Raw genomic sequence first — 25,438 nt, 5'->3', positions numbered from 1 at the left:
AGTATATGTCATGACACATTAATCTTAGTATATGTCATGACACATTAATCTTAGTATATGTCATGACACATCAATCTTACCAATCTTAGTATATGTCATGACACATTAATCTTACTATATGTCATGACACATCAATCTTACCAATCTTAGTATATGTCATGACACATCAATCTTACCACTCTTAGTATACGTCATGACACATCAATCTTACCAATCTTAGTATATGTCATGACACATTTATCTTAGTATATGTCATGACACATTAATCTTAGTATATGTCATGACACATCAATTTTACCAATCTTAGTATATGTCATGACACATCAATCTTACCAATCTTAGTATATGTCATGACACATCAATCTTACCAATCTTAGTATATGCCATGACACATCAATCTTACCAATCTTAGTATATGTCATGACGCATCGATCTTACCACTCTTAGTATATGTCATGACACATCAATCTTACCACTCTTAGTATATGTCATGACACATCAATCTTATATGTCATGACACATTAATCTTAGTATATGTCATAACACATCAATTTTACCAATCTTAGTATATGTCATGACACATCAATCTTATATGTCATGACTCATTAATCTTAGTATATGTCATGACACATCAATCTTACCAATCTTAGTATACGTCATGACACATCAATCTTATATGTCATGACACATTAATCTTAGTATACGCCATGACACATCAATCTTACCAATCTTAGTATATGTCATGACACATCAATCTTACCACTGTTAGTATATGTCATGACACATCAATCTTATATGTCATGACACATTAATCTTAGTATATGTCATGACACATCAATCTTACCACTCTTAGTATATGTCATGACACATTAATCTTAGTATATGTCATGACACATTAATCTTAGTATATGTCATGACACATCAATCTTACCACTCTTAGTATACGTCATGACACATCAATCTTACCAATCTTAGTATATGTCATGACACATCAATCTTACCACTCTTAGTATATGTCATGACACATCAATCTTACCAATCTTAGTATATGTCATGACACATCAAACTTACCAGTCATAGTATATGTCATGACACATCAATCTTATATGTCATGACACATTAATCTAAGTATATGTCATGACACATCAATTTTACCAATCTTGGTATATGTCATGACACATCAATCTTAGTTTATATCATGGCACTGGGATACGATGACATGTGTCAACCAAGACAGCACGCCTAACCACCCAATCCCTTTAGTCGCCTCTTTTATTATTATCTTATTTGTATTTATATAATGCTATATATTCCATCCTATCTTTATGCATACTCAAAGCGCTTTGGGTTTTCCCCGCGAGCACTGGATGTCAATAACAACGGCACATCATATTTTCAATCTCAACTCCGTGGGGATCATAGAACTCGTGCAGCCACTAGACGCACCAAGTTAATGTGGCTTTCACATCCTTTACATGGTGTCTGTAAATAGGTCGATCCACCAAAACTGAACATCGTCAGACCTACAACAAACACCAGAATGTATTATCAACTCATTCTTTGAAATATGTTGAATCCATATCGTTGGAATAAAGCTTGTATCATTAAGAAAAACACAGATATTTTCTTTTGGTGCATGTTTTTATTTGTTTTTTTTCTCCTTAGAATATGTAATGAGATACTTTTCACTAACACCTTATCATTAAGCACCAATGCATTTGGTGAAAAGTATATGCAAAACAAAGTACCATTCCCTTTTTTCTAATGCATAATTTGGGTAAGAAAAACTACCCAGGGTAATCGGTTGGAACTATTCATTAAGGATATTGCCTCTTTGAAGCCGAGTTCATTTTAAGATAGAGAGTAAAAAATAAAGTAAAAATGATAAACCGATCCAAACCAAACCAAAAACCCAACAAAAAACAACACAAAATTAAATTGACATAGCCAAAGCTTGGGAGTAACTCTTTCTTCGGAAAGTAATTAGCTTTTAGGTCAATAGTAATTGTTCGAACAACATGGTGGACATTTCCTTGATTTGATCTTGAACTTCTGTTGCAATATGACTTTATGTTGTTTATATTTTGTTCTTACTACATTGGGTTCATACTGGAAGCTATTTAATCTCGACTGAAGTGCACAGATGCCAGATTCAACCTGGAAAATTCGTCGACATTTGTGCCTTTCCCGGCTTTTCCTAGTGCGAGGTGTGTGCCTACTGGAAATAGACTCAAAGTAAAATGCATACGTACACAACTTTCGTCTTCCAAGTCTAGCTGCGACGTGGTGCTGTCAAAACAGTAGCGTTGTAATTTGAGTGAGTGAGTGAGTGAGTGAGTATGGCTTTCAGCAATATCACCAGGGGACGCTAACAACGTGGGCCATTGAAAGCATTGTAAGGAATTCCATAACGAAAGACAAATATTTGTGCCGATCCATGCATTGATTGGCTATTTCCCAATGCAATGTGTCTTTTAAGCGTTTCCAGATTCACTAAATTCATCTACAATGGAAATACAAACTTCGATTGACTGGTTTATGATTTTTTCAACTCGTATCAATATGTGTCAAAGGAGCACTGATATTAACATGGCGAAGAACAGTAAATACCTACCTGAAACCATTATGATTATTTGAATAAATTCAATTCAATCATCAGTCAAAAATATGAAAAGAAATACTAACTCTGTTGAATGTTATTAGTGACAATCCCCGGCACTTTGTCGTCTAGCAGTATAGTTAATGATTCAAGTTTTGCTATATGTGATTTAGAATCAGCATGATTTAGTGTCAGTTCTCATTGTTCCTCCAACATTTTCAAGTTGATGCAAATACGGTCCTGTAGTCTCTTGTGTACGCTTCCATCCTGAATCTTTCCACTTCGATTTACGATAGATGAGGAGGCCAGGGTTCTTGGAGCAGCTTCAATCTCTGAACACAATAACCATATGACGTTTAACACATATACTAGGCACATAAAGAAACTGTGCATACAAAAATTTAAAATCTAAATATATCAAAGTAGACACATGAGGATTTAAACTCAGAGATTAGTGACATGTATCCAACATGCATGCACGTGCCACGTTCCGTGACGTCAGTGGGTTCGTCCTTGAGACGTGCAATACGTTGTTGCACGTGCATTCCGGGAAAGAGAAACAACGCTTCACATATATTCCATGACAGGTTTCTTGTTCATACTGTTTAATATACAGGACACTGCATTAGCACATTCACTTTATGAAAAAAATACTGATAAAGAAAACCACACAGAACGGGATTTATTTACATTTAAGCTGTATAAACGCTCTCCTCATGTCCGGGACGCAGGGGAGACAACTTGACGGTCAAAACACAACTGGCTCTCAGTGGGATCCAATCTGAAATTGGGTTGAATGAAATAGATTCTTTTGCTTAAGTATATAGCTTGACACATACACGTTCAAGGTATAGAGTTTGAATGAATGCCACACAATACTGTCACATTGGAAAGCTCAACCCCTGCCCTTGCGATCGTTCAACAAATTAAACGGCTATTGGAGCGCATAGCATGCCAAGGCTCACGTCTGCACAACGTCATGAGGCCATTAGGATGGTCCGTGGTGAAACGTCTCAACGACAAGTGGCTGCACATTTCCACTGCCACCGGAACACCATTTCTGCACTGATGAGACGCTACCAGAACACAAATGACGTCATCGATCGGCCACGTTCTGGACGTCCACGTGTAACAACGCCAAGACAGGACATATGGGTAAAGGTGACCCATCTTCGCCACAGGTTTCAGACTGCAGTGATGAGTGCCCGAACCATCCCAGGACTTCGCCGTATCCACCCCAACACAGTTCGACAACGTTTACGTCATCACGGGATCAGACCACGACGTCCTGCCATACGGCCTATCCTGACACAACGTCATCGACAAGCTCGCCGAATGTGGTGCCGAAATCATGTCCGCAGACCCTTGTTTTGGTGGAGAAATGTTGTTTTATACAGATGAGTCCAGGTTTAACATTTCACATAGTGATGGACGTCAACGTGCCTATAGACGCGTGGGAGAACGTTATGCACAGGCCTGTGTCTCGCAGAGGAATCGCTTTGGTGGTGGTTCCGTGATGATTTGGGGTAGAATAACAGCACGCCAAAGAACTCCTTTGGTGATTGTTCGGGGCAACTTAACTGGTATGGGCTACAGGGTTCAGATTCTTCGACCTGTGGCAATTCCTTTTCTGCAACGTCATTGCCCTGGGTAAACATTCCAACAGGACAATGCCCGCCCTCATACGGCAAAGGTTGCTATGGATTTCTTGCAACACCACAACGTTGACTTACTGCCTTGGCCTGCAAATTCACCGGATCTCATCCCGATAGAGCATGTTTTGGACGAGATGGATCGACGTCTACGCCGTGTTCCTCATCCGCCAGGTAACGACCTTGACCTTGCAACAGAACTTGAGAGAATGTGGCGTGACATCCCACAAACCTTCCTTGCACGTTTGATAGGCTCTATGCGTCGTCGATGCACTGCTGTTCTCAATGCCGATGGTGGACATACCCGTTATTGAGCTTGTGACATGCTCGTTTGACCCCTGTCCCGCTTGTGGACTCGTCACGTAATTGTGATTGACTTTTCAATTGAAATTCTCCAGACTTGTTATGGTCTCATGATCCCTCCATTAAAGTGTATATGTACCTTTGACATTGTTATCGTACTTATCAACTGGGATACTATTTTGACAATGCACAGTTTCTTTGTGTGGCTAGTATAGAATAGTACATCCTTTCCAAGATGACAACAGTATGTCGCCTTCTTGCAAGTTTTCATCAGCAACAGTGTCGTCATAGGTGATTGATAAGGAAATCTTCTCTGCCTTCCTGAAAACATAAATAATCTTTTACATGGGTTAGTTAATTGTTAACGCATGGATAACAATTGGTTCATCACAGGTACAGTTTGAAATTATTTGATAGCAGATAAAAGAACATAATATTTCTAATCACAGCAGAATTTGTATTTTTCCAGCCATCCCAGGAAACTGCAAATCATCTCACGCAGGGTTCAAATTTAGTTGAACAACTAAGATCGTTTTCATCCCAAACTTGATTTACCATATCAAACAAACCACGAACCTGAATTATCAATGCATATGTTTAAAGTGGAGGTGAGGTGAGGTGCAATTGGGTTTAACGTCGTGCTTGAGAATATTTCACTCAGATGACGACGTGCATGCGTGTGTATGTGTCTGTGCGGCTGCTTGTACTAGCCCAGACTGAAGCTGGTTTTATAGTGCAAGCTCACTGAGATACCATGCCGCAGTGAAGTATGAATACCCGACTCAGACACATTATACTGACTCCGAGCCGACCAGTCATTGTACCCATTAATGCCGAGCGCCAGACAGGGACCAACAAGTACCATATTTTAACGTCTTTAGGTATGACGCGGCCGGGGATCGAACCCGCGACCTTCCGCTCTCCGGTCTACAGCCTAATTGTATATTGTATTCACTTTAATATTTAATCTGTTATTATATTGTGTTGTCTTTTATACTGAAACTGGTTTATAGTGTCTTATATTGAAACTTTTAAAGATTTGTTTTATCTGTTTTTCATATATATCTGATATTCTAGTTGTTTTTTACTGTCCTTCGTTAATAGGTTTTTATATATGTATTGGGCATATGTAACTTGTTATTGTCACGATATGAAACTGCCGATGTGACTTAAAATCTTTTCCCACTCACTCATTATATCCTGCCGAACCACATTTCATGTGACGAAAAAGGCAAAGTAGAGGTGAACAATGAAATTGTCAGTAGTGACACCGGGTGATGATACAAACGTGGATCACATCGCCCGCTACTGTTTTTATCGCCACTCATACAGATGATTAGTAGCATGAGAATCTAAGTGAACCAGAGTATTTTAAGTGTCCGATAGCGACATATCTTGACCTCGGACATCCCAACCTGATCACATGTGACAATGACCGCTCTTACTTGCCTCTTACCTATTGTATAAGACGGATCAGCGACAGCGTCATCCTGTATCATTCCTCAAACGGGATGCATACTGTTTTCATCCACGTGCAGGATGTTGAGAACACACGATATATTCATTTGTCACGCTCAATCATTTACATTACCTCACTACCCCTCCGCTTCAGTAAGTTGCAATACCCTATGGATCAATGGTATGTTCCGAAACGTCTGTCGATTATCTACATATGACTGATACTTGACCTTTTAATATGACAAATATCATTTGAACAAGTTCAGTCATTCTTACCCCTCGGGTGCAATCCAGTGCAGGACGCAAAGAAACGTTTTGGTCCGAGGAAGACTCATGACCACTTTCCCTGAACGCGGTCAGGCTCTGCAAAGTTATTGGTTTTGTTTACTGGCATGACGCCAGGAGTATTGAATATATTGCGTCCATATTTAGCATTAAATACATTTTGTGTTGTGTTTCAAGTGAAAATAGATTGGTTTTCTTGGTTTTGATATCACAACAGTTCATGCAATCATTACAACACTTTCTTCCAAACAATAACTGATGAAATAAAATAGGAACGCGAACCTTTAAAAACGTCTACGAAATATTACATAAGACAAAGTTAGTCATTCTAATGAAGAAGCGTGTATTTTAAGAAACCAACTTAAACTATGTAATTAAAATGTGTTTATGTGCAGACTTTGTCTCGTCGCTATGTGGCTGAAACAATGCGAAATAATCTCACTCACTCACCCGTGGAAGATTCCACAGCATGGCCCGGATAAATGTGGAATTCTTGGTCAGAAAAAGACGAAGAACGAGAACGAATAGATTCATCACTCCCTTGGACTGACATGATGTTCAGAACTCCGCTACTTTCAGTTACCTTTGGGGAAAGCCTTTATTCTTCCAACCATTCACGATGTTCCATTCAGATAAACTTATAGCATTAGGAGTTGTACTTCGAATCAACAAGATTTTCCATGAAGTTTGTGAATCTGTGCTGTGTGTAGACCAGGAAAACAAAGTAATATCAGAGGCCCTTTGTGTGAGAATTCATTCCAAAATAAATTGACTTGAACAACATACCGGACTTATCTTTGACTATCCATCTTAACTACATATTATCTCCAGAACAAGAGTGGATAGTTAGATTGCCTAGGGAGATGGGTATAACACCCAGAGACCCTTAGGTAACAGAAGCCTGTCGTCATGCCAAAGACCCGGATTCAATTCCCCACATGGGTTTAATGGCTATAGCCCATTTGTGGTGTCCGTTGCCGTGATATTGCTGGAATATTGCTTAAAGCAGCGTAAAACTAAACTCACTCACTCAACTGACTTAAGTTATGCTCTAAGCACCTACAAAACATGACTTTTTATCAAGCTTTTGCTGGAATTTACACATGAATAAATTATTGATGATATCTGTACAGTTGGTGTTGCAGTTATCAATGAAATTTGTATGTGGAAGTTTATTGGGAAAAAGTCATGCCATGCCTTATTCCGTTTGTAAATAATATTGTAAAGAAAAAACATGCATTTAATGAATCTCTCCATTTGTCTACACATTGTGTTACATAATCCGAATAAAACTATGTCCTAGTCCAAACCAAATCAAATCAGTATGGTTGCATTTATAGTGTGAGGATACCTTGACCTTCTGTTGTCATGGTTACAGTGATACTCTGATGATGTATTTATATATGTGACACGTGTCATGGCTGTATTTATAGTGTGAGGATTCCTTGACCTTCTGTTGTCATGGTTACAGTGATACTCTGATGATGTATTTATATATGTGACACGTGCCATGGCTGCATTAACAGTGTGATAATACCTTGACCTTCTGTTGTCATGGTTACAGTGATACTCTGATGATGTATTTATATATGTGACACGTGTCATGGCTGCATTAACAGTGTGAGGATTCCTTGACCTTCTGTTGTCATGGTTACAGTGATACTCTGATAATGCATTTATATATGTGACACGTGCCATGGCTGCATTAACAGAGTAAGAATTCCTTGACCTTCTGTTGTCATGTTTACAGTGATACTCTGATGATGTATTTATATATGTGTCACATGTCATGGCTGCATTAACATTGTGAGGATTCCTTGACCTTCTGTTGACATAGTTACAGTGATACTCTGATGATGTATTTATATATGTGACACGTGCCATGGCTGCATTAACAGTGTGAGGATACCTTGACCTTCTGTTGACATGGTTACAGTGATACTCTGATGATGTATTTATATTTGATTGTGACACATGTCATGGCTGCATTAAAAGTGTGAGGATTCCTTGACAGACTGTTGTCACACTATACATCTTTCAGCTGATGGTTCTCTTAAAATGAATGGGTGTCAGTTTTCGTCAGAGCAATAGTGGTCATTGCATTATATGTTGCCATAGCATCTATATTTACTTGTTGTCATGGTCACATGGTTTCACTCTGCGAATAGCTGCAACATTGCTAATGCGGCGTTAAGCAATATTCACTCACTCACTGGTTTGTCGTCATAGTAACAGCACTGGCTTTTTGCCATTGTAATGTTGTTTACTTGTCATAGCAGTTGTGGTTGCTTGTTGTCATAGCGACAGTTATTTGTTGTCGTAGCAACATATGCTATGATAATGGAACAAATTTACTTGCCGTCATGGTCACAGTTGCAACATTGCTGGTGCTGCGTTAAGCAATATTCACTCACTCACGGTGGTTTGTCATCATGGTAACAGCAGTTGCTTTTGCCATGGTAATGTCGGTTACTTGTCATAACAGTCGCCGCTGCTTGTTTTTTGGTTATCGTAGCAACATATGCTTTGATAATGGAACCAAGTCTGGGTGGAGGCCACTGAAAGAAGAGCATTAAATCTATATGTTATGTTTTTGGTGGGGTGGGTGTTAATCTTTTCGTACGTTTCCACAACTTTTTTGTGTAAAATTACCATGTTGTGGTCAAACGTATTATACAAATAAACCTGTGAATACACTGTGACATGGGATCTGGATAGAGTTGTCTCCCCTTCCAGTAGAAGGTTGTACTGTGTTATGCCTGATTTGATGTGTGCATGTATGAGGGAGAGGTCAGGTCATTGTACTATTTACAATACTTGAAGTTTGGGGTCGATCTGACTTAGTTACATATTTGACAGGGCGATGGGGTAGCCTAGTGGTTAAAGCAATTCGCTCGTCACATCGAAGATCGATTCCCCCGATGGGTACAATGTGTGAAGCCCATTTCTGGTGTGCCGTGAATTTACACATGAATAAATTATTGATGATATCTGTACAATTTGTTTTTCAGTTATCAATTCAATTTCAATTTGGACGTTTATGGGGAAAAATTATAATGTGATGAAAAAGATTGCATTTTAATAAACACATTTAGTCTTTGGACTTAAAATGTGATTGTGTGTGTGTGCGCGCGCGTGTGTGTGTGCAGAATTGGTCCTGCGCTATGTACCTGAAATAGTGCCGATGCGACATGGAATTTTAACTCACTCACTCACTGTTATTCCATGTTGTGATGTCAATCCCCGGATTGCCTGAGCCAGAACTGATTATTTACAAATCACTGTCAATAACTGGAATAGTGTTGAGTGTGGCGTTAAACAACAAACAAACATAAGCTATACTCAGTGATTCTCTCCCTCAACTGTATAATTAGCAGGTGAAAATATATTCCGGGAATTGCACACTGTCTACACATTGTGTTTTACCAAATCCGAATAAAACCTTATCGTAAGTGAAAACCAGATCAGGATGGTTTCCAGTAACAACTCAAAAAGCAAATAAATTCAGTTAGATCCACTGTGGGAGATGATTTACTTTTGCATCAATCACAAATAGAAAACAAATAATTTGTTGTTCTGTTTGGCGCAAGCATGGTCTTGTGTGTTTGTTGTTCAACGCCGCACAATATTCCAAGTATATGGTGACAGTCTGTAAATAATCGGGTCTAGACCAGACAAACAATTGATCAACACCATGAGCATCGATCTACGCAGTTCGGATACGATGACATGTGTCAACCAAGTCAGTGAGCCTGACCACCCGATCCCGTTAGTCGCCTCTTACGACAAGCATGGGTTACTGAGGACCGATTCTAACCCAGATCTTCCGAGGTCCTAAAGTCATATTGTTTTCATTCACTTCCCAGCAGAACCTCTTGACCAACTTGATACACTGGTATTTTGCCCGGGGGATATGCTTTGGTGAATGATAAAAAAACAATATTAAGTGATATATATATATTCAAAATCCCTGTACATACATCGAGATAAATAGAAAGTCTGACCAAAGTGTCTACTGATGTTGCTGGAATACTGCTAAAAGCGACGTAAAACATCAGTCAGTCACCATCGATGGACAAACTGTCGAGCACAGTGGACAGTGAAGAGTTTGGGGTTAAGAGCACTGGACAGTGGCGAGTATGGGGTTAGGAGCACTGGACAGTGACGAGTAGGGGGCTAAAAGAGCACTGGACAGTGACGAGTGTGGGGTTAAGAGTACTGGACAGTGACGAGTAGGGAGCGTTAAGAGCACTGGACAGTGACGAGTTGGGATTAAGAGCACTGGACATTGATGAGTAGGGAGCGTTAAGAGCACTGGACAGTGACGAGTAAGGGGTTAAGAGCACTGGACAGTGGCGAGTATGGGGCTAGGAGCACTGGACAGTGGCGAGTATGGGGTTAGGAGCACTGGACAGTGACGAGTTCAGGGTTAAGAGCACTCGACAGTGGCGAGTAGGGGGTTAAGAGCACTGGACAGTGACGAGTATGGGGTTAAGAGCACATATACAAATTCCACACAGCCACAATCACATACAATTTAGAGCACCAAGGCTCTGTAGATTAGGAGACCTAAGAATTCACTCTAAGACAAATCACCCTTATTTTGGTACAAACAGCTACACTGAGAAACACGTAAATTAAAGGTTCACAGCAAAAGGAAAACACGAAGCATTTTGGGAATAGGTAATGTAAGTACACTACACCTAATGCGTTATATATGGAACAAGCATAGACATTAACGAATATTTCTCAATGGACAGGGGCAGTGGGGTAGCCTATTGGTTAAAGCGTTGGCCCGTCACGCCGAAGTCCCGGGTTCGAATCCCGACATGAGTACACTGTGTGAAGCCCATTTCTGGTGTTCCCCACCGTGATGTTGCTGGAATACTGCTAAAAGCGACGTAAAACATCAGTCAGTCACCATCGATGGACAAACTGTCGAGCACAGTGGACAGTGAAGAGTTTGGGGTTAAGAGCACTGGACAGTGGCGAGTATGGGGTTAGGAGCACTGGACAGTGACGAGTAGGGGGCTAAAAGAGCACTGGACAGTGACGAGTGTGGGGTTAAGAGTACTGGACAGTGACGAGTAGGGAGCGTTAAGAGCACTGGACAGTGACGAGTTGGGATTAAGAGCACTGGACATTGATGAGTAGGGAGCGTTAAGAGCACTGGACAGTGACGAGTTAAGAGCACTGGACAGTGACAAGTAGGGGGATAAGAGAACACGATTCAGCGAGCCTGACCACCCAATCCATTAGTCGCCTCTTACAATAAGCTTGGACCAATTCTAATCCGGATCTTCACGGGCCAACATAATGATACACACAATATATCTGCATATATAGACCTAACTACACGAACGTAAAATGTTCTGTTTATGTAAACGCATAAGTATTCTTGGCGGCCTGGTTACATCTTTTGAATATTTTTGTGGGTAGTTGCATCCAGCATCAACACGGTTTTTTTCTGTGCACATGTCCGCTCAGGTTACGTTGATGTTGTTGCAGCTTTGATTTAGCTTCTGTTTCCATGATGAAGTTCAAAACTGAACCAATCGGCTTATATCTGTCCTCCATCAAGGTTCCGTGTATGAAAATGTCACACAGAAGGGAGATTGCAACATAATCCACACATACGGACATAATCCACACCTTTGTTATCTTTGTGATAAGGACGTTGACATCCATAAATTATCTCCCTCATGAATCCTTTGTTTACTATTCCGTTTCTTGTTTTCCGGAAACAGCCGGTGCTCATATAGTACGTTCATAAACACATGCTTCCTACATGGTCAGAACCGCACAATGGACAATGGTTCTTTTCGTTCTATTCATTCTCAGATCAACATGTTTCAACTATATTGCTGCTGCGTGTTGATCATCAGGTCAAACTAAAAGTGGTTATTTTTGGTTTTGTACTGTTGCTGATACAATCGTGTGTGTGTATACTTTCTTGTTTAACATTAATACAGCACAGTCTTGCTTTGTCCATTTTGTTCCTTGTATATTCGTCCTTATAACCTGAAAAACTCGAGGAAATGGACATCCAGTTCGAAAATGTTAAACGATTCACTCTCATATACACCATATCTTGTCAAAAATCATTTCACTGGTTATCAGTTGAATTTTTATTTCTGCTTATTTGATCATGGCATGTCTCAGCATTGGTACTGTAATGAGAAGGTCTTGCATCACTCTGGTTGGCAATTTCTGAAACTTCTGTTGGTTGTCTGCTTTGCCAGCGACGGCTGGCTGCCGTGCACATCTTTGATGCCTAGGAAAACGTTGTTCTATATTTAACAATTGTTCACCTTAGGATGATTGATCCCGCACATGTATCATATCTTCTCCAGAACTCATATCACTGTTATCAAGTTATTCTATTCCTCGTTGCATTATAAACAACTGAGTGAGTAAAATATGGCATTCAATAGATCAACAGTTTATGGTTATGATCCGTTGGTGTCTGTCTTGAATGCAATGTGACTTGGAAATTGGAACGTTTCCCCCACATCAATGTCATGGCCATGCAGAATCGTCAGTGGGTGTGTCTGAGGTCGACAGGGTTATAATACGACAGCCTGTAAAGATACATCCTTTACCAGTCAAACCAATGATTTAAAAAGATAACAATCATCCAGACTGTGGTGGAACTCTAACAGGCAACTCTATCAACCAATTGTGTTGGCTCTTACACAACATGACCATTATGGACAATAGGTGGTGAGGTCATTTGAAAACCATACTCCCTCTTCTAACAATACCTGTTGGTATGGTACTGAGGGCTTCTAGTCTCGGATTTTTCGTGGTGCTGTCTTTATTTTTTGGTTCTCCTTGGTTTGTGAGGTGTGATTCACCCACAAACCCATGGAATGATTGGCATCTTTTTGGTTTTATTTGTGGTTTATTGCCAGCATTTCGGTTGTGTTTCGGGAATTTTTTTTGTCTAGTTGGCTTTTCTTGGTTAGTGATGTATGAAGTATTGGCAGGGTCCCTGTGTTGGTAGGAGAGACTGGGCATTTGTTCACTTGCGTTTGTGATTTCGTGTCTTGTTGATGTATCTTGGTTAGTGATGTATGAAGTATTGACAGAGTCCCTGTGTTGGTAAGAGGGACGGGGGCTTTGTTTACTTGCGTTTGTGCTTTCGTGTCTTGTTGATGTATCTTGGTTAGTGATGTATGAAGTATTGGCAGGGTCCCTGTGTTGGTAGGAGGGACTGGGCATTTGTTCACTTGAATTTGAGCTTTCGTGTCTTGTTGATGTTCTGTTCTGGTCTTGGAGAGGCCTCATGGTCTTATTTGTGCCTTTTTCATCATGGCGTGTCTCAGCGTTGGTACTGTAATGAGAAGGTCTTGGTTCATTAAGGTTATCAATTTCTGAAACTTCTATTGGCTGTCTGCTTTGCTGTGTGAAGACTGTCAGACGAGTATATCTTTGATGGCTCGGGAAACTTTCTTTATTTAACAGTTGTTCACCTTCCATTGTTGTACACCGGTATTCCGGAGGAAGTTTGTTTTGCTTTGAGGGCGTTTGTTTGCTTTGATGTGTGCCTTCTGAAACTGAACGATTGATCGAGTTTGGATTGGTAGTAGTAGATATAATGATAGTCCGAGACCAAGTCCAACAAAAGCCTCTGCAAAGCTTTATTTCACAAATAAAGCTTTTGTCAGGCCCTTAGATCTCGCCCCAGTTTATCTACTACTCTTGAACCCCCAGTTTACTTTCCGGCCCCACGTGGCACAATAGTGTCGCTATGACCATGAACTAGCATTTGACACTATGTCGCGTTGACTTCGATGAAACAATTTAATGTGAATCGCCTATGATCTCTTTGTGTTCGTAATAAAGGCTTGCTGGGCTTCTGTTCTATGTACTTTTTCTCGTCTTCGCTGATAGCAGACTTACGAGACTTGGACCAGATTTCTTGTTTCATCTTACGGTACTTGTCGAGTTCAGAGAGGATTGACCGAAATTCCTCCTCTGAGATCTTACTGTCAGTGAGTGCTGCCGAAATATGCTCTCTTACCGTGTTCAGCTTTGCTTCGGCTAGAATCCTGATCCCGTCGTGTTTCAATGCCTTACGATGCAATCTGCGTGATGCAAACTTGAACACCAACCCTGCCACCCCTACAACCCCAGCTGTTATTTCAATGCCTAGCACTATAGGTGCGGCCACGATGGTGGCTAACAACCCAACACCTGCCGCACCTAGTCCCATGCTGGTTGCCATAAGGGCAGCATCAGTCCCGTCCACGATATTGAAAGCTCTATGGTACTTCTTATATAGTGCTTTCCGCGTGTCGCTGTCTTGTTCTAGTTGGCGTTTTACATCACATAACTGTCTCAACCAGAATCTACAGTTTCCGGGGTCTTCGCGACTTCCTCTACGACTGGGTACAGGCCCATTCTGTGTGCATATTATATATCTTATGAGATATTTTTTAATTGGGCTTCATTTAATGGCTGATCAATGTACTTGAGGCTTATAAGGTCTAGATCCTGTGCAGGGAAATAGGTGAGAGGCTAATAGGTAACTCTGCGACCACACGAACATCATGGAGGCTTATAGAGGTTTATGGCCCGTTGAACCCGTTGATGACCCACGGTGGCGTTGTATGACGATACAGCAACGTTGGTCCCTGGCTAATGAATTCCCAGTATATTGTCACCCGGGTAAAAGTTGATGTTCTATTGTATCACCACCACTGAAGAGCTAGACTTCTATGATGAGTGTGGAGCCTGGTTTCACAGTCATATATGGGAATTGGGAATCGGGGCCGTCAAACCTTAACTCCACATTCCAGAATAACAAATAACATGTTGCTCGTTTATCCGGTGTTAGCTGAGCCTTTCTTTATTATCACCCGAATGCAAACCCCAGGTAAAGATACCGTTGTTCCTAATTTCGGAGATATACCCATCTTTGTTTATCGAGATATAAGGTGCGGTGAGGGTCATGTTGATCAACCATTTGGGTTCTTTAAAGTCTGCCAGGGACTGCCGCCGTATGTACGCCATCTCTTAAGAGCAGGATGTACGAGCCGTCGTCCTCACCAGGCAGATCGAATCCCTCCGTGTCTCCTAGACCCCGAGTGTGATTTTGGGTAGATGATCGGCCATTGCCGCCCGCCTATACACGTTGTCTTTCAAGTGTAGGACGTACAGGTGTCTTCCTCGCCGGGCAGATCAAATGCCTCCGTGTCTCCTAGATCGTTAAGTGTGGCGTTGGGTGATGATTGGCCATTGCTATAATACTATTACGATATATAGTTTCCAATTGTTTTCTGATAATTTCTCAGGGTGCACTTCACCCCCATGAAGTGTATGTTGTCGGGTAGGAAGATCTTGGTGAGTGATATCGTGTCTTCCACGGTCACGGTGACCCCCTGCAGACTGGTGTGGGAGTCGACACCCACCCGCACGTAAACAGTGCAAACCTGATACTGGTGCCGTTTCACCCACCGGAGTTTGACCCCCTTCACGATTTCGACTTCATCCGGCGATGGTTCCCCTAGGTAGACTTTGATGACCAGCGTGGAGTTCGCCGGTAGGCTCGCCAGGATGTTGACCACGCCTTCGAATTCAGACACCAACTGCAATGCCCCGTCTTGCACTCCCGGTTTACTCGATAGCATGTGGGCTGCCATACTGGCGACTGGGCTGATGATTACACTACGTCTCTGCGCCGGGACGTAAGCCACGAGCAGGGTTCCGTTGTTCACGACTTTGTTTAGGTAGTTGTCTTTGTTCTCCGTGAACACGTAGGGGGAGCCGAGCCTAATATTGAGAAACCAGTCGCCTTTAGCGGGTAACAACACCCACTTGTCATCGTCGGTGAAGACGAGCATATATGGCTTGTTTCGGGCGACGGTCGTTCTCTCAACATCTTCTATGTCGAACAGTTTGCCTCCGAACGATGGGTATACCATCCATTTATCATCACCGGTGCGGACTAGGGTGTACCGAGTGTTGACGGTCGCTCCTGAGGTATCTACTATATCACCTAGGGTTCCACCGGAGGGGACTTCAACGCGTTTGTAAATGTTGTTTTTCAGTTGCAAGGCATACAATTTACCATCTACTCCGGGGTCGTCGAATCCGCGTGTGTCCCCGAGGTTGGAGATCCCCGCATTGATGCATTTTTTCAACCTCATTCCAGGGCCTTGTGCGCTAGTCATTTTATGTGCAGCGTTATGCTGAGGTATCCTATATTCACAGGATTATGATTTATATCTAACACCGATATTATCAGCTCAGGGATGTTGCCCCGAGTTAACCTCTTATACTGCCGCGGTGAAAACGACTCGGTTCTACCGTCGTTGTATTTCTCCGTTTTCACCGGTACGGCTCTCAGTATCGTGGAAGGGTGACCACCTTGAATGTTGTCCGTTGTGCTCAACTGGCCGAGATGAATGCACAGCTCTCGGTACGGTACTAGGTCGGGTAACTTCGTGCCTGTGACGGTAGTTGTTGGTTTTATCTCGTCAGGCGGCATCCCGAGTGTCCTCGCCAATGGCCGGCCGAGCCTCAAGGGGTTTATTCCGTTGTTGATTAACACCACTGTGCCGTTTGAGTCGTTCATCTTGAGTTCGGCTCCCAAGGGTTTGAAGACCTCATCGCTTAGCGAGCACACGCTGTAGTAGCCGTCAGTTATCTGGTTGCGGGCGCCACTGACGAACAGCTTGTTGTTGTTGGCGTTGATGTTAGTCCATCGCGGTAGGTAGGTGATATCGCAGAGTGCGACTTCGAGTTGGCCCGACGTGTTATCGATCGCGTGCATCAGCTGAACGGACTCGCCGCTCGTTATTCCTGGAAGTGTTACGTACATGTTAGAGTATATATACCCATTATATAATACTTTAAAAATGTACAAACCAGGAGTGTTTTACCCTAAACTGGACATAGATTTCCCACACATGAAGATTGTGGTCGACGCTGCTGGGCTGTATTTCAGCGCCCAGTTTATAGATGTGTTCGACCGGTATAAGCTTTCGGTGACTAACGCCAAGGCAGTCCACGCTTGGTTCAACAACCCGATGCAGTTCTGGCAGAATCAACTCAACTTCGCCGTGTGGTGCGCTACAACGGGGTGTGGCTTGACATTGACCGACACTTGGCGGGGACCGCTGAGTAGGTCTGTGTTCACGTTTCACGTGTACTACCAGGTCAGACGTATCCTCAAAGAGATCAGCGCCCCACTTCCACAGGACAATCCACACGATCGGCGTGCTTACGAACGGATTTGTGGTGAATTCGGAATCGATCCTAAAACGGATTGGCGTATACCAGGAGGAGTGAACCATGGGTTGGGTATTCCGTACAGTGTTGGGCTCTCCGTAAAAGCATTACGAAAAGATACAGTGGTAAACTTTATGAAGCACAATATGTTTAGTACGGGTAATTTCTTCCATGCATTCTCCAACCTCGTTCCTAAACCCATACACAGTGGATCAAAACCGGTGAAAGAAGCCAGCGATGATCTACTGAAACAAGGTTTACTTCGGCCAGAATTTACTCTGTCGAGTAACTAATGGCGAGATGATCATATGGACTTTACAGGCGACGTTGGTTTCACCATCAAAAGGGTCGAGCAACCCCCCTACGTTGAAGACAATTGGAAAATATATATGCTGGACACGTCGAAAGGGTTTACTCGTGCCGGCACCGAACGCTTGAACGACTCGATTCGAACGTACGTGTGGGCGCTGTTGGGTGCGCAGACACAAACGCGTTCCAACATCCTCGGTAAGGGGACTGCTTACGACGTGCAGAAACAGTTCGTTGCTAACGTCGAGGATGCTATCAATGCTCCAGTTGATCTCCCGACTGCTATCCGACGCTACCAAGACGTGTTTGAATACGCCCAGTCGAAAGTCGACTACGTCTTCGATGTGGGATTGTACATGGCTCCGAGTGATATGCAACTGAGAGTAAAAAAAGTGTTGGGCTACAAACAACGAAATAGTCAAAGCCACGGCCGACAAGAAGTTTGGTGTTAATGTAGGCTTCAATGTGAGTCATGTCCCACCTCCCACGGGTGAAACGGGTATAGTCGTACCACCCCCGGAGCCCAGGGTTCAACCAACACCCCCACAACCCCAACCCCCACACGTGCAGGCGTCCAATCAACAGCACATCGACTGTAAAACAGCGCTGGTGGTTGGCGGGGTCGCGGCCGGATTGGGGCTCATTTGGTTAAAAATTCCTTAGCTGCTACGTACACCAGACCCACCACGGCGACGATGGCTGCCCACAGGTTTTGACCGAGCCACGTGACAGTTTTAGCCAGCGTGCTGAGCAGCCACGAGACGATGCTACCCAGGATGCCGGGCAGGGCTTCGGCGGCCTTACCAGCGAGTTTAGCCAGGGCCTCCCCGAGGGATTTCAGGTGTTTTTTTATCCAGTCTCTGACGCCCCCACCACTTGGTGGTGTTGGTGGGGTGGGTGTGGGGGTACCCCCTGTCAATGACAAGACTAGGGTTGATATGATGAAGCCCAATGCAGTCAGAATGCTGGCGATAGTAATCCCTTGCTCTCGGAAGAGGATTCGGATCCTGTTGGCCAACGTGGTGTCCTCATTTAGGACTCGATTGATGGTTTCCCGTACACGACTGATCTGGGATCGGAGGGCTTCCCGGTTCGAGGAAGCGGATTCCAACCGAGTCCGTCTCTCATCTTCCAAGTTTTTTATTCTCTCCTCGATACGACGTTTCATATCATCGTCCTCCGTTTCGGTGAGTTTTATTTTCTCGCGAGCGATGTGCTCGTCGACTTCATTCAGTTTCCCCATGTTGTTCACGAGTTCTCCGCGTACACGTTTCAAGGCTTCGTCTAGGCCTCGCAGTTCCCTCAGGGTAAATTCGAGACCAGGCAAGGGGTTGGCATGGCATGTGGCCAATATTTTTTCAGGACTGTCTGATGTTTCTTTAGCACGTTGGGGCATATCACCTTCACCGCTGAGTTCGGCCCTGGCTGCTTGCAGATCTTGGACGACCTTCGGGGGAAGCTTAGGCCGTGCGCCACCGTAATCTATGAAGCCTAGTTCATCACGGATCAGTTGACTCCCACCAGGGCGACTGGTGAGTGTTGACAAAGCATACGGTCCTTTCCCGTCTTTTTTCATGATATCGACCCCCGGGTGAGCCTTCAATCGCAGCGTGCCCTTCTTATCGATGGTAAACTTGGCATAGTCTCGTACCAACGGCTTGATGTTGTCTCTCTTTTTCAACTGCGGCGTGATAATCGTCGACGGCCGGCTGTATAAGTTCAGCACTTAAGGGGTTGTTCGTGAATGTGGTGTCATCCTCCCCGAACGTCTGGGCACTATCATCCCACATATCATCCATCGGGATGTCCTCATGACCGCCTTCAGCCATTATATATATTAAACTTTTATATTTTATCTATATAACAATGTATGGTAGGAAACTAGATCCTTTCCGAAGATCAAGAGAGCCTCTAGGCGTCAGAGCCGTGCGCCAGTCGGTGACCATCACCAACAATCCCAGCAAGATAGACCAGAACCAAACGCTGCTGGTTAGATTCCCAAACCTGGGTGAGAATGACCTCATCGTACCAGGCACGGTTCGACTGACGTTCAACCTCACGTTGACCTCCGACAACGACAAACGCGAGCTAGTGCGGAACGTAGGTCGAGCCATCATCAAGAAAACCACCATCAAGATCAGCGGTAACGAGGTGCTGAGCATCGACGACAGCGACGTGTTTCACTGCTACGGGGACCTCTGGAAAAGCGAGGGAGAACGCGTCAATGACGTGTACCAAGGTATCAGCAAATCGACTCGGTTGCGCGTGGGGTACGGCTTCACGGCAGACCAGCTAGACAAGATCTCGGACGGTGAAAAGGCCATCGCCCAAGCGTACGGGAACAGGTTCTGCGTGCCGCTCGACTTCGAGTTGCTCACGGGACACGCGCCGTTTTACCAGGTAGTACTGGGTGATAGGCTTGAATACGAGCTCAAGTTTGACGACAACATCAAAGTTGTGCGTACGCCGAGTGGTGATGAAGCCAGTTACACCATCCGCAACATCTCTCAGGAGTTCGACATGGCCACTAGCCCGGAGCTGGCCAGGCATGTTCGAAACCAGTATTCGGGGAAGGTGGCCATCCTGTACGACAGCATACTGAGGCATAGATCGGTCGTGGGGGATAAGAGCGACACTGTGTGGAATATCAATCTGAACATGCCGGTGCCATCGATGAAAGGTATCCTGATCGTCCCCGTGGAGGATTACGAGCCATTCGGACGAGCTGTCCGAAGGGACAGCGAGAAGTTTTTCAACCCCGAGATTGAAAAGCTGGAAGTGATCATCGAAGGCGTGCCCAACCAGCTGTTCAGTCATGGTATGAGGGCATACCAGCAGTGGGATGAGAAAAAAAAAAGCTACCGGCTATCAAACAACACCCACACATAACCAAAGACCATGACCTATCCTCCGTGCAGATCGGCAAATACCTGACCACCAAGTACACGCTATGGTTGGACATGCGATCCACGGATGATGATAAATTGCAAGACAGCGGTTGCCGCATTGATAATGGCAGCGAGTGGATAACCATCCAAGTCACCAAGAAGGCTCAACCCGCGGGCAAGTTGAAATTATATCTGTACATTATTATGGACGCGCAACTTAATATAGAGAATGGGAGATTCGTGCAAGCCATCTACTGATTTGCCTGGCGGCAAGACATCTACTGATGGCAGTAGTCCACTGCCTGCTGGAGGCAAGCCTTCTATTGATCTACCCCGCGACCCGCACTGCGCCATAGTGGGCGGACAGACTGGTTGTGGGAAGACCGTTTTCGTGCTGGATATGTTGGAGGGGTACTACCGGGATGTGTTCGATGACATCGTTATCATGTGCCATACTTTGCACATGAATAGAACGTACACAGAAAGACCTACGGCGATGACGGACCCGGACGTACACAAAGTCGACCCAGGAACACGTCTGCAGGACTGGTTGAAGGCTTATCACAACAAATTTAAAGGGGAGTCGACGCTGTTCATACTTGACGACTACAGCGCTAATCGTGAGATATCAAAAAAAGAGAGACATGCTATCGTACCTGGCCTTCTCCGACCGGAACGCAAAGCACAGTGTCTGGGTGCTAACGCAGAAGTTCAACTCGGTGTTGAAAGACCTCAGGGAGCAGACACGATGGGTGCAAGGACAGGGATTCGTTCGAGGAGTGTTTGAGAGAGAACGATGTCATGAATAAACATGATAAGGAATCAGTGAAGAAACAGCTCGCTGAAACTAAACATGCTAAGCTCGTGCTCAAGACTGACCAACCAGTGGCCTATAGGGTGTTTTAGCTTAGCAATGCTTAGCAAAGCTTAGCAAAGCTGGGCAAAGCTGGGCAAAGCTTAGCAAAGCTTAGCAAAGCTTAGCAATTAATTGTTACAGTTCTATACGGTGGTTGTTTTTTGAAGTGCTAGTCGTGTGCAACTTAACCTTCATTTCGCTGTGTTTCACCTGTATCGGGTATTATATTATTAAAACTAAAACTTGCTTATAACATTATGAGATGGAGTGTGATGAATTGCTAGAACAACTGTTGGTGCCACAGGATCAACTGTCGCCACAGGTGACTGACGACAAGCGAGAGAGACTGATGGCACTGGCAGTCGGTGCTAAAGCCAAACAATATTTCGGGGACTACACTCCTGATAAAATTCACAAATTGTCAGCCGAAGAAATTGATAAGCTGTACGCGAGATACGAGGTTAGACTTGGGGACGAGATGACAAAGACTATAGGATCGGCTCTGACCCAGATCTACACTGGTATAGCGTCGTACTTCCTTCCCATTCCCCAGGAACACTGACTTTACCTGTGGGAGGACCTTGAGAAAGACCTATTTATTGAACATGCCTTGAGCTCTATCAGCTGTGTGCTGTACCACAAATATGGTATGAGCTCTATCAGCTGTTTTTAGCCCCGGTGACGGCGGCGATTATCACATCAAAGCATTGCCAATTTAAGGAGGGGAAAAATAATAATAATAGTATACAAGATGGATGCTGCCCAAGAAATGACACAGGATGTGAACGAGGGAGAACCCTAAGAGAGTAGCTGCCAGTAAAAATAGGTGGTCTGACCAACATACAGTCACCAGGCAGAAGAACCCTAAGAGAGTAGCTGCCAGTAAAAAAAGGTGGTCTGACCAACATAAGAGTAACTACGCTCCACTGTGGAGCCGGGCTCCACTTCTGTGGATTGCAGGCGCAACTGCTGCCGTGGCTATCTCATGGTTATATAATAAACAACCACCCAGGGAGCCCGGGAGGAGCCCCCACAATTCGAGGTCATCCCACATACAGTAGAACACGGATATAATGAACTCCAAGGGACAAAGAAATTTAGTTCACTATATCCGTTGTTCGTTATTCACATTTGACCGCCATCTTGGATTGTAGAGATGTAGACATTCACAGACATTACCTATATCATGTTGATAAATATGAAGTTTATTTTTATAATAAAATTGAAATAATATAGCTACAACTTAAATATATTTATTTTTTAATGAAAATGCAAGCTTACATTTGGATGGATACCGTCCTCGTCAACGAAAACTTTCGTTTTACATAACGTTGTGGCCGATCATTCGGCCTACGGTGTTGAATGGGTTAAACACGATATGTTTGTTTTGTTAATTAATTAATGACCATCAAACAATGTTGATTCACCGCAAACAAGATTGATGTATACTGTACCGCTAAGGGACTGAGCTGACACTGAGTGAGTTCGCTAATCACGTCGTTAATTGGGGCTTGGGGGTCGTAAATCAGTACGCTATATTTTTATATCATATACATAATGTCTGAGGGGAAAACGTTCGTCAACGATGCATACCACGCCACCGTGGTCGCCAGTCTAGCCATAGGGTACGCTCGGTTGACCAAAATGGTGCTTAAACAACCGACTATCAAGCTAGATTTCAACCTGCAGGATATGGGTATGCTCATAATGAACCTGGGTATGGCGATGGCCACCAAGGACATCCTAGTAAAACAAGGGATCCTACCGAAAATATTTTGAAGTAAATGTAACTATATATAGGATGGCTACGATCGCCATGATGGTCGGCGGGGCGTTAGTAAACGCCCTGGCATTTTCCGGGAGTAATTTCCTCTTCTCGAACTACTACGGGAGTCGAACGGGCTGAGATACAAGCTGAACGAAAGCGCGACGACCTGGCCATGGAACGATTACAAGCAGCGCAATTCGAGTACGCGAAGAAACGTGTACAGAGGATCGATTACATTAACGAACAACTCAGGCGTGAGAACCATGCCGTTAAAACATTCCATGATGTCGACGACGCAGCGAGAGAATACTACCTACTAACCGGTAAACAGCTAGAACCACTCCCTCCTAAGCCCACACTCGCTCAGTACTACACACCATCCCCGGGGCAAAAGGACCGAGAACTGATCTTTATCGCGCTGGGTCTAGCAGCGACTGCGTTGGTTGTAAAACAATTAGACTAAGTACTCATATAAGTATACCAAAGATGAGACCTGCCCCGTACCGATGCCAGTACATACTTAGGGGGAAGACCGAGACCTGTGGTAGGAAATGTAGGATGGAGGGGTATTGCTGTTTTCATAGAATATGTTTTGTGAACTACACGTGTTCAGTGTGCGATATTGGAGTGAGATGTCACTACTGTTTATGTAAAGACTACGGGGCAAACGTAGTCAGGCACCAGCTTATCTACGAGAAGAAAAAAGACTACATAAACGAATGTAGACGCCTCCTTAGCATGGAGGTGTAGTGACCCAATTAGAGACTGTGTACACTTAGGTATAATGATGTTCGTGGAAGTTGAGCCCAGGGAAAGTCGTTGCCTGAGAAGCTGGCAGATGGATATAGGTAGAAGTATAGATATCAGTGTCCTCAGGCCTATTATTGTTGGTGAACTCTATAAGGCACTGGAGGAGGAGGGCTTCGCAGTTTCAATCATGGTGAAAGCAGGGACTTGTAATTACTTTGATGGTGGGAAAGGAGATGTGTATCAACTCGGGGATATAAAGGAGTTTGTTGACACCTCGTTGGAAATAATACAAAACACCCTCGCATGTTCCGGGGAGGGTATAATCGATGAGGTCTATCTAGATATTTACTGAAGGATTTTATGGGCGCCTTATTATTTTTTTGAGGGTTGGAGGAGTTACCTCCCTTGCCGGTGGCCCAATTAGAGATTGTATACGCTTTGGTATAACAATGTCTACTACTCGGGAGCTCAAGCAGATCGCCAGAGAGCGAGGTGTAATTGGTTACTCTCGAATGAGCAAACCAGCGTTGTTGAGATTACTTAACATACAACCCCCTCCCACGGTAAAACAACTAAAACTCCGAGCAAAAGAGCTAGGGTTGACGGGTTATTCCCGCCTGGGGAGAGCCGGGTTAGTCGCATTATTATTACACGACCCCGTAGCAAAGCCCCACACTGTGAAACAACTCAAACAGGAGGCCCGCGAGATGGGGTTAGTAGGTTATTCCCGTATGAGGAAGCCACAGCTTGTAGAACTATTACGGCAGAATAGAGCTATTGACCTAGAGTTCATGCGCACTGAGCGCGCTGTAGGTAACTATTTGAGAGGCTGGCGCATGCATGTTGATAGGAACATAGACATCGCCGATATCAAGCCTCTAATCGCTGATAAAGTCAATGAGGAACTAAACGATTTGGGAAGTATAAAGTTTCAAATCACAGTGAAAATGTCACTCGATAAACAGCAGAATGTGGGGGCTGGGGTCATTGAGTACGTTCAGCCTTACTTCCGAGGTAAACAAGAAGTCGTGACTCATACCGAGACTATAGACGAGTCAATCGATATCAGTTTTCAGCAGATACGAGAATACCTAGAACGCTACACACACATGGGTTCCGGGTGGGTCGTGGATAAAATCGATAATGTCTATCTAGACATAGCTAACTACGTGCCATTCAGAGGCGGGTCGTACCTAGACTTGCCCCCCTACTACAAAGCAAAACAGGCCATGGTCAACGTCAAGAATAGAGGAGACGATTGCCTGAGGGTAGCTACCAGGTCAGCCTTGTTTCCAGCTGACACTCATTCGGACAGGCTTTCTAGCTATCCCC

At 43.9% G+C, this 25,438-nt stretch overlaps 1 long non-coding RNA gene across 1 annotated transcript; it reads left to right on the top strand.

Annotated features, from left to right (window-relative positions):
- Nucleotides 1-4,699: 4,699 nt before the first annotated feature.
- On the top strand, nucleotides 4,700-24,967 carry LOC124265333. Its single transcript, XR_006895426.1, has 3 exons — nucleotides 4,700-4,773; nucleotides 15,930-15,932; nucleotides 24,957-24,967. It is a non-coding gene; the product is annotated as an uncharacterized LOC124265333 (long non-coding RNA).
- The last annotated feature ends 471 nt before the right edge of the window (nucleotides 24,968-25,438 follow it).

The sequence above is a fragment of the Haliotis rubra genome, unplaced genomic scaffold (genome assembly GCF_003918875.1).
Source record: "Haliotis rubra isolate DU_JTF1 unplaced genomic scaffold, ASM391887v1 Scf971, whole genome shotgun sequence".
Classification (NCBI taxonomy): Eukaryota; Metazoa; Mollusca; class Gastropoda; order Lepetellida; family Haliotidae; genus Haliotis; species Haliotis rubra.
The sequence above is the reverse complement of the archived record's forward strand: the minus strand, read 5'-3'. Positions and strand labels throughout refer to the sequence as shown.